The sequence below is a fragment of the Anopheles nili genome, chromosome 2, assembly GCF_943737925.1.
Source record: "Anopheles nili chromosome 2, idAnoNiliSN_F5_01, whole genome shotgun sequence".
NCBI classification, from domain to species: domain Eukaryota; kingdom Metazoa; phylum Arthropoda; class Insecta; order Diptera; family Culicidae; genus Anopheles; species Anopheles nili.
Window position 1 is genome coordinate 58,972,526 of NC_071291.1, and position 9,118 is coordinate 58,981,643.

Consider the following 9,118-nt stretch of genomic DNA (forward strand, 5'->3'; position numbering starts at 1 on the left):
TGACGACTCCAGTTGCACTGGCCACTACTGGCCAGCCGCAAGTGGGCATGTGTATGAGCAGGTTATTACGTTTTACGACACGTGAATGGCACTTGTATTATCGTCTATCATTGGTTATGTTACATTTGCTGTTACAATCGATGTTCGTTGGCTTTGCGGTCGTTTTGCAGCACCACGCGGGAAGGATTGTAAATAAAATTAGATACGCAAATATAGTTTAAGAATTTAAAGCCATATTTAAACTGTAAAATTTACTGTACTAAAATGAGCATCAAACTAAAACCTTGTAGTTTTCAACAAAAAACTTTGAGTTAAATGAATCAAAAAAGCACATAAAAGCTTCTAGTATGCATCACGGAGCTACCACGAAATAACCTTTAAACTATTGTAAAAAGAGTAACAATTGATTTTGCTTTTAAAACTATCTCTTAGAAAGGAATCCTGTTAATAATAAATGAAAGTTAAAGTGTAAATTGCTGCATTTGTTTTTAAGAGATTCGAAAAGATCAAATTTTTTGTGTCATGTACAAGCTCAAAGAATAAACTCAAACAAAGTCCTCAATATCGTGTTTTAATTTAAATTATGACCACTACAGGACCGTAGTATCGTTTGCTAGTCTGATAAGCTGGCTAGTTTTACAATCCACGTGCATTTCATTCTCCCATCACATGCTTTATCCGCAAAGCTCAGTGCCACATAACGGATAAGACAAAAGCAGCACACAGATGAATGCCTCTGCTTTTGCATTGCGAGTGTGCTTTTTGGATTCTTTACCACCGGAGTTCAGCTGCATATCATATATAGCGTCATTCGTGGAACTGTACCGTGCATTTGCAGCTCTCCATGCAATACTTTGGATGCATAATTTGTAACCTGGGTTCACTGGGCGAAAATGCACTGCAAGCCACTTACACCAGATTGTGCGTTGGGTTTGCCGTTTTTTTTATGAAATCAATCAACTTTTACAAGCTGATCGCACCTGAACAAGCTGCAATAGATGAGTTGCAGATGCTGCAGACTGAACGATGCCTCACTGAACGGTGAAAAGCGTTGGTTTCGTCGATTCCTAGAACCAGTCACTGTGAATTTAGAGTTGCAACGAGGTCTTTCTACATTGTATCACAATATATATGCTATTTTCTATTTTGCCACAACCCTGTGGGCGTTTCGCATGTGGGTGCGTCTTTTCAAACGTTCAAATATTACGCATGAATTCGAGTTCCATGCTATTAAACGCGAATGATCAATGTATGTTGTGTTTTTTGTGCCATTAACCATAAACCTGTTACACGCCCAAAAAAAACACCAAAAAAGCGTTTACATGATGCACCGAATATCAGTGACAAACCAAACACGTTCAGTATAGTTTTCATGAAGTTTTTAAAATTACATAAAATAAGCAGTTCTACACGCACATGCACGATTAAAAAACCATTGGTAAGCCATCGATCATAAACGTTTTGCTCCCAGCATCGAGCGATACTTTCAGGATTCAATCTGCGCATATAAACATTCCCGGTACAACAGTCGATTCCATTCCGTCCTTTGAAGAAGAAAAAAAAACACGATGAAAGCCAGCGATTTTTAATCCCCGTCAATAATGCAACGCAACGCAACGCAATTGCATTCCAGGCAATTCCGTTGCAGCTCGGGTGCAACGAGTGCAGCATCAAACGGTGCTCCGTTTCTCTGCAACACGCCCAAATGCCGGCGGTATTTGATGTTTTGCATCAGTATTCGCACGCCAATTTGCTTATCGCGGTACAAACGTACAAGCGCACAGATTTGCCGATTGATTTGTGCGATTTATGGTACGAATCGTTGCGATCGGGAGTGTCGTAAGTCTTTAAAAATAACCCAATGGGTTGAATTTGATTTGGTGCATTGATTTCGTTGGCATCGCTTATCAACGCTCTGCTGCTGTACGAGAGTGTGTGAATGTGTCCTTGAATGAGAGTGTGGAATGTTCAATCGTGAGCTACAATTTCCCGGCGAATCAGAGTATCTGTCGCCGCATTTAATTCGATTGCCATGCCATGGAGTTGAAAGGCTCTCGTTTCTTCACTCGTTTTTTTGGTTGGTGCTCCTTTTTAGCTACGTCCTTTGCTGCGACGAATGCGGATCCAAAGGGCGACATCGCTCTCGCCTAAGCAAAAGTTATGAAGCGCAGGATCGCACTCACGCTGTGACATTTTCATTGTGTGGCTGACGGCGTCACTTTGAAGACAGCAATTGAAGCCACCGTTTATGGCAATGGCGCGGGCCGCGCGCTGCCAGCGGGACGCGTAAATCTTGTCATAAAACGAGCATCGGTGACTTTTGTGACGGCAGGATTTATTCGAAATTTGTGAAAGCGGGCCCGCACTTTGTTCCACGGGAAAATCGATGCCACGGTGCCGGGTAGCACATACACAAAGGCCTCCGCCTTCAGTTGGGTTAGATGGTGTTCGGTTGGCGTACTGGTCCTGGCAAGAGTGGCCGTTGTAGAGACAAGTAATGATGGTATATGCTGGTGGTGCTTTTACTCCGCGCTAACAAAAAGCTTTTTGAGATACCAATGTTCTGCTGGTTTTATAAAGGTTCATAGAGACGGTTACATTTTGTCTCAAAACTATGAAAAGGTTGGTAATGTTTTAAACCTCACAATTAGGAGCAAATTAGTGTTTGTATTTATATACGTATTTCAGAAAGGAAATTACACGCCAGGAGCTATATTAGCAAATAATATTGAAATTATCAGTACTCAACAATAAATGAGTGTTTTAAAAATTGTTAAAAATAAAAGAGACTTCCCGTAGCACAATTTGCTACATTTTAACATTTACCGTTCGCTTTTGAATGCGCTGCCTTAAAATTGCAATCCCTCCAACGGTGAATAACGTTTCGCGCACCCAGCTTCCAATCCTCGTTGTGGGGTGAGAAAAAAGCTTGAATTTAACTTTTCTTAGCCACCAAAACTTACCAAAACCCCAGAGGCAGATCCAAGAATGCAATGAAATTCGATCAATGATTCATTGGCAGACGTCTGAAAGCATTGCGATATTATTGAATCGCGAAGGTTTATGACTCGCAATAGAAGAAAAAAAATGGCAAGCAAGGGAACGAACCATCGAGAGAAGGCGAAAAAGGCGTTGCATTAGATTAGAAGCAGTATTTTTGAAAAGTTGTAACCCGTCTGGGGAATTTTTGGGTTTTATTTCGGTTTAACGTATACCAGAAGCTGAAAAAATGAATGCTTTCTTTCGCTATAAAATAAGAGCCCTAAAAGAATGTTACGTTATTTGATGAAATGAATGAGAAATATCTCTTGATTTGGTTGCAGTTGATGTGCGTTTGAACCCAAGTTCAGAAGTTGAAATTAAAGAGAAAAATCACACATATTAAACCGCTCACTACTTTTTGAGGCAGAGCCCCGATTCGTAAAAGAAATAAACCCTAAAAAGGACAAAATCAAGGTAATATAATGTTATTCCAGTAAGTTGTATAAAAAAATATAGTTTTATTAACTTTTGATCACTGCTGCACACATTTAAAAAGGTAAAATTAACGCTAAAAATCACAAACACTAGCCCACTGACTAACTACCTTTTGCGAAAGCTTCCCGATCCACTGCGCATAATTGCCGTCGGATCATATTTCGCACTCCGCTTGAGCTCCGCGAGCTTCATAAAATACATTCATTCACCCCCCGCCGCATTCGACAATAATACCACTGCAACGTGCCGGATGCATCGTCTAATCATATGCACTCGATAACTTGCGACACCCGGTCACCGCCTGCACGGGCCACAATTGAATCCCAGGCCCCGAAACCGCTAACGAGGGAGCATAAATATCTTCATTGCTTAGCTACGCCATCCATAACCGGGCCCGGTTGCGTCCGTTCCGGAACCACCCGACCAGGAGGGTCCTCCCACAACCACTGCTGCTGCTGCAGTTTTGTCACTTAAGATGCAACGTCGATGCACTCGGTTGCACCCGTGCTCGGTATGGCAAGATGCGTTCCATTCCGTGCCGTGAGCTTTGACTTCTCTATCAATCGGGCCAGAACTTTGGCCTGACTTCCCACACACACACACACACACAAACGCGCGCTGGATCGAACCCACTCCAAGGCCAGCGATAATAATGGCACCCAGGGAAAGCGCTCGACTCCGCGCACTCCCCAAAACAGCACGAGCCGCCGCGTGGCAGTAATAACAATAATGATAGCAGGCCAACACGCGGCAGAAGAAGGTCCTGGGTGTCCTGGGACAGGCGGGCCAACCGATTGCCAGAGAACTGTCAGAGAAAGTTTGGCGAGCATTCGAAAGCGCGGCCCGGCCCTATCGTGAAATTCGGCAATGCTTGGCCATTCGTCGTTAAAGCTTTTTTTTCTTGTCGAGAAGCTTTAATTTCTAAGCGCGCTCTCGAGCGTTTTCGCATTTCTCGAGGGTTCGAGCACGTACGGCTCACACATACACGGGCACGCACACATACACACGCACGCACTCGCGAGTTGGTGCAGCGGCAGATGCATCGGAGAACGTCATAAATTTCGCCTGCTTGGCGCTGCGTTCGTCGTCGGAACGATGGTCCCTGTCTTCAGGACTGCCGGGGAAGCTTCATGGAGTGCTCGTGTGCGCGTGTGTGTGTGTGTGTGTGGGAACTCGCCCCAGCTGCCATGCCCGGATCGGATATTTGCACTGGATGGGAGCCAAAATTTCTATAAAATAAATTGCGTTCCCCGCTGAATGAAAGCCATCGCCCCGCTAAAGGCTAAATGAACGCTTTTTCCGCCTTTTTCCCGACCATCCTCGAAGCTTTTGCCACTTTCCACCGGCGTTGAGCGGACAAGGATTGTATGTGTGCACGCGTGTGTTGCGCGAAGGGGTTTAAATGCATTCTCTTTTCTGTCTTCTTCGTGGCTTTTTTTTTGTTCCTTTTCTGTTCCTATCCATCCAAGAGCTGCTGCTATCTTACGGTGCTTCTTGCGCATTACCCGCCCAGGACGTGTCCTCGCGGTGTTCTCTCCGACCCGTGCCAGACCGAGTCCGTTGGCTCGTTGCGTGGACCAAATCCTTTCGCCGGGGGTAACCATGTTCCGCCATGGTTCGCTACTTGGGGTGGGTTTTCCGGCCGAGTGCGAACGGGCGCACGGTTCAATGCAAATGAACTTCATTTCCGGCGTTGCACAAATAGGTCACATTGCATTGGTGCACCACGCGCCATGCCACACAGTGGCGCAATTGTGTGTGGTTCCTTTTTCTTTTTTTGCTTTCTTCCCGTCCGCTTCCTTTGCGTCCTGGGCAGGCGAAATAATCGCTTTTTTTTGTGCTGCCCAACGTCGCAGGATTCGCTGCAACGGAGGTTTGTAAGCAGCCACTTTCTCGCAGCCTGGGTATCATAATTGTTTAATTTGAGTGTGTATCAATTGTTTCGCTTTTGACGGCGAAGGTCCTTTTGTGTAACCAGCAGGTGTGCTGGTTGAGAATCGGAAACTATGCACCGTTTTGTGTGTGAGTGTGGTACTAATCGTCAAGCGATAGTGGGTTGTAAAGAGCATAATTTGTGCATTATTATACCGTGAAGCAGCATGCGCGAATGATGTAATCGGAGCGCGATGGAAGGTGTTAATAGAGTAAATGAATTTTTCGTTCACAATATCTGATGAGCTATACACTGGAGCATTTGATAATCAAAGCAATAAACGAGATGATAAAACGCACTTGCTGTATTGCTATAATAGTGAAATAAAAACCAAGAAAAATCTATATCACACATGTTATTTTATCGATATCCGACCTGTAAAGATATTTGTTATGGCAATTTTAATCTTAATCCTTTTCCAGACGGCACTTAGTAATTTTAACGAAAATTATAATCACTTTAATTACAAAGCTTCTTTGTTAAACTTTTGTCGCTCAATGCCAGATGCAGTCGATTCTCGTTTTTTATTCCATTCTGACCACTCTCTGTGTTTATTTATTTTTTATTCTCATCGCTTTTATTACCGATTTGTTTTTTTAATCTATAATCGTATCTGGTTTGTGTTAATTGCTATCATAATATGTAAAATTACGGCGTGTTTTGTTTTACAGCGATAACTTGTTTTGTCTATGTATAGCCTTTAAGACCAACACATAGTTCAACAAATAAAAACAGTACAGTAAACTTGTGGTTTAAAAATAAGAATTGGAAATAATGCAATGAATAATGAAAAATATGACAATCATTTCAAACAAATTATTGTTTTTCTGAGTCATTTGTCCATGGCATGAGCAAGTTGAGCAAATTAATATTATCCCGAGATATTTTGCCAAGAAATGTGAATAATAAAAACACAATAAATTGTGATTTAAATAAAAAAAGCATTGTAAAGTTCATGAGAAGTTTCAATTCATTTTTTCCAAGAAATGTGCATTATAAAAATTGAATTAATATGAGGTTGATTTATATGTTTTCAAAATGTTTACTTGAAAAGGTGTATCAAGTTTTCTCAAAATTTTATTCAACTTTCATGCTTCGGTTTGACTGTACATATGCCATTCACTCTCATGCATTGGAACGTTCACGTTTCACATTGGGCTTAAGAAAACGGACTTCCTACTTTTCGAACTAAAACTAAGTTTGCCGTTAGTGAAACGTTAAGGAATCAACATCAAAAACAACAATAAATCGAGGCTTTATCGCATGATCCATATGCATAATAATAACTGAAAGTGTTTGAAAACTGACAAACGCATCCCACCATATCATAGCTAACATTCAAAGGACATTACAATCAACTAAGGGTCAACGACCGCATCGTGCCGTTCCTTATTCAGTATTGTATAAATACACAAAGCTCTAAATACCCTTGCTGTAATTTTAAATGCCCCTTCTCATGATGCATCCGTCACCGAACTGGGAAACCGATTTGTTTCCAATGATAAAGCCCCCACCCCAGCGCTGGTGCATGCGGGCAAAGACGAGCATGTTGCCGAGCAGGATTCTTTCAATTCATCATCGAGCCACCGGCACGGACCAACGTGGGTTGTTTCAGCTTAGCATAAGCCTGCCAACGTAGCAAACGGTGGCAAAGGAAAAACAAACAGTCGGCAGCACACTCACGCAGCAACGCCCGGGGCCACATAAACACATCGATACTGTCGTCACGTCGTTAGTGCCAGAAGGAAATAATTAAATATGAATATTTTATGCGAAGTTTCTTAAACATTACTTCGTGCCACGAGACAGGGCTGCCGGCCGAAGGTAAACACCACCACAAAGGCAACGTCCCGGTCTTGGCTGTGCACCGGTTGCAATCCTTGCTCGAGATGCATCCACTGCATCCAGATGCACCCGATGCACCGAAGGATGTGCCGACCGTTTGGCCGCGCGTGTGCAAAAAGGACCGCCCGTTAGTTTTCCTTTCAACGCCAAAACACTCCTTTGCACGTGTATGTGTGTGAGAGTTTGTGGCCTAAAGCAGTGGGATTATGGTTCTGCCACCCGCACCGGAAGAGGTACGATGCCGGAGTATCTTCCATTATGGTTTGAAGTCCGGCACGAGCGGCTAATGCCCCCCTGCGTCAGAGTACATTAAGTCGCCCTGTTTCGCCACAACGGCCGAGCCCGAAGCGCGCTATCGGAGGCAAAACATCTTGCCAGAAGGTAACCGTAGGTTACGACCGGTCGCAAATCTTCGTTGCTATCCATTTTATTAGTAAAAACCCATCCCGGCCGGGCCGGTTTGCAGCGAGCACGATGCATCCCGGGGGCGCTTATGAGCATGGTTCGCGACTCCGACCGGCGAAGGACTCCATGGATCATGCTTACCCGGGTTGGTCGTGTCGGTTGGGTTTTCCTCGGATCGGTCCGGGGATCGCCTGTCGCTTGCTGCCGCGCTTTGTTTGCCTTCTATTTGTATTTATCAGCACTTGAGCGTGGGCTGGTTCGGGGGCGTTTGCATCCTCGTCGGGGATCCTCGGCCGGGACACGGAAGCAGCCAATCGTGGCCAACGTCGCTTGAGTTTCGTCGTCTGGGGATGATCTCGGGCGCTTGAAGGTACATGTTTATTATTAGCTTCCCACCGGTCGGGAGCGTAATCCCAGCGAAGTACACGTGTTGGCGGTGGTTTTTCGTGGGGACGTTTGAACGTTGCCCGTTTTGCAGGTGGAATTTCGTTTATTTATTTCATCAATCAAATTTTCTGCGGTGAACACTTAAACCTGTTTACGTTGGGTGGAGTCTTCCTGCCGTGCTGAATGTGCATCATGTTCAGTCCATTCAGTGGTAAAATGGGAACGATCTCAAATAAATTAATTCTAGTGCATCACTCACCATGTTGCAGTAGATTGTGTGTGTGCGAGAGAGAGAGAGAGAGAGAGAGAGAGAGAAAGTGCATAGTATCTTAAATTTAATAAAACTGAACTATGCTAAACTGCAACCAGAAACATAAGCAAGAGCTGCGTTATAACAATGTTAAGATTCTTTTGCCATTAGCACCCGCATCCCACATCTGTGACGTATATTATTTTCACGTATTACGGAACATCAATTTTACAAAAGGGAAAGAATGTAGAAAAAAAAAATGCAACCTACAGTTTGCTCTCATACTGTACAGCATCCCAAAAAATAGCTAGAAAGGAATTTTAAAAGCACGCAATTATCAAATTCTTCCCTTTCTCTGGATTCACCTTTATCTAGTTTCAAACCAAAGGAATTTATTTTAGCTTTTTTCCTCTAGCATTTCACACTTTGTAACAGGTATATAAACTAAGAGATATAAAATGTTCAAATTATGATTCAAAACTTGTTATTTTTTGAGCCGATTTTGTCTAAGAGGTTTTTCATCAACCTAAATATAGAAGTTTTGCTCTCTAAAAACATGTATCATTTGTTGTATTAAATTATAAAAGCGTATGTGAAGCTCTTCATTATTAATCAGCACTCTCAGGATCGTGTCAAAAAACATAAATAGTTAAAGAAAAAGGACAATTTTATGATACCAGTAGACATATTTGAATAGCTATTTTGTTCATGAAGTTCACCTCAAAATGTCACCCCCTAAGAGGCAAAGTTCAACTGTTTAAGTGAAATAAATATGTCGCTTTGAAATACACACGGCAGGAGCATCATTAAAGCACCAAGAA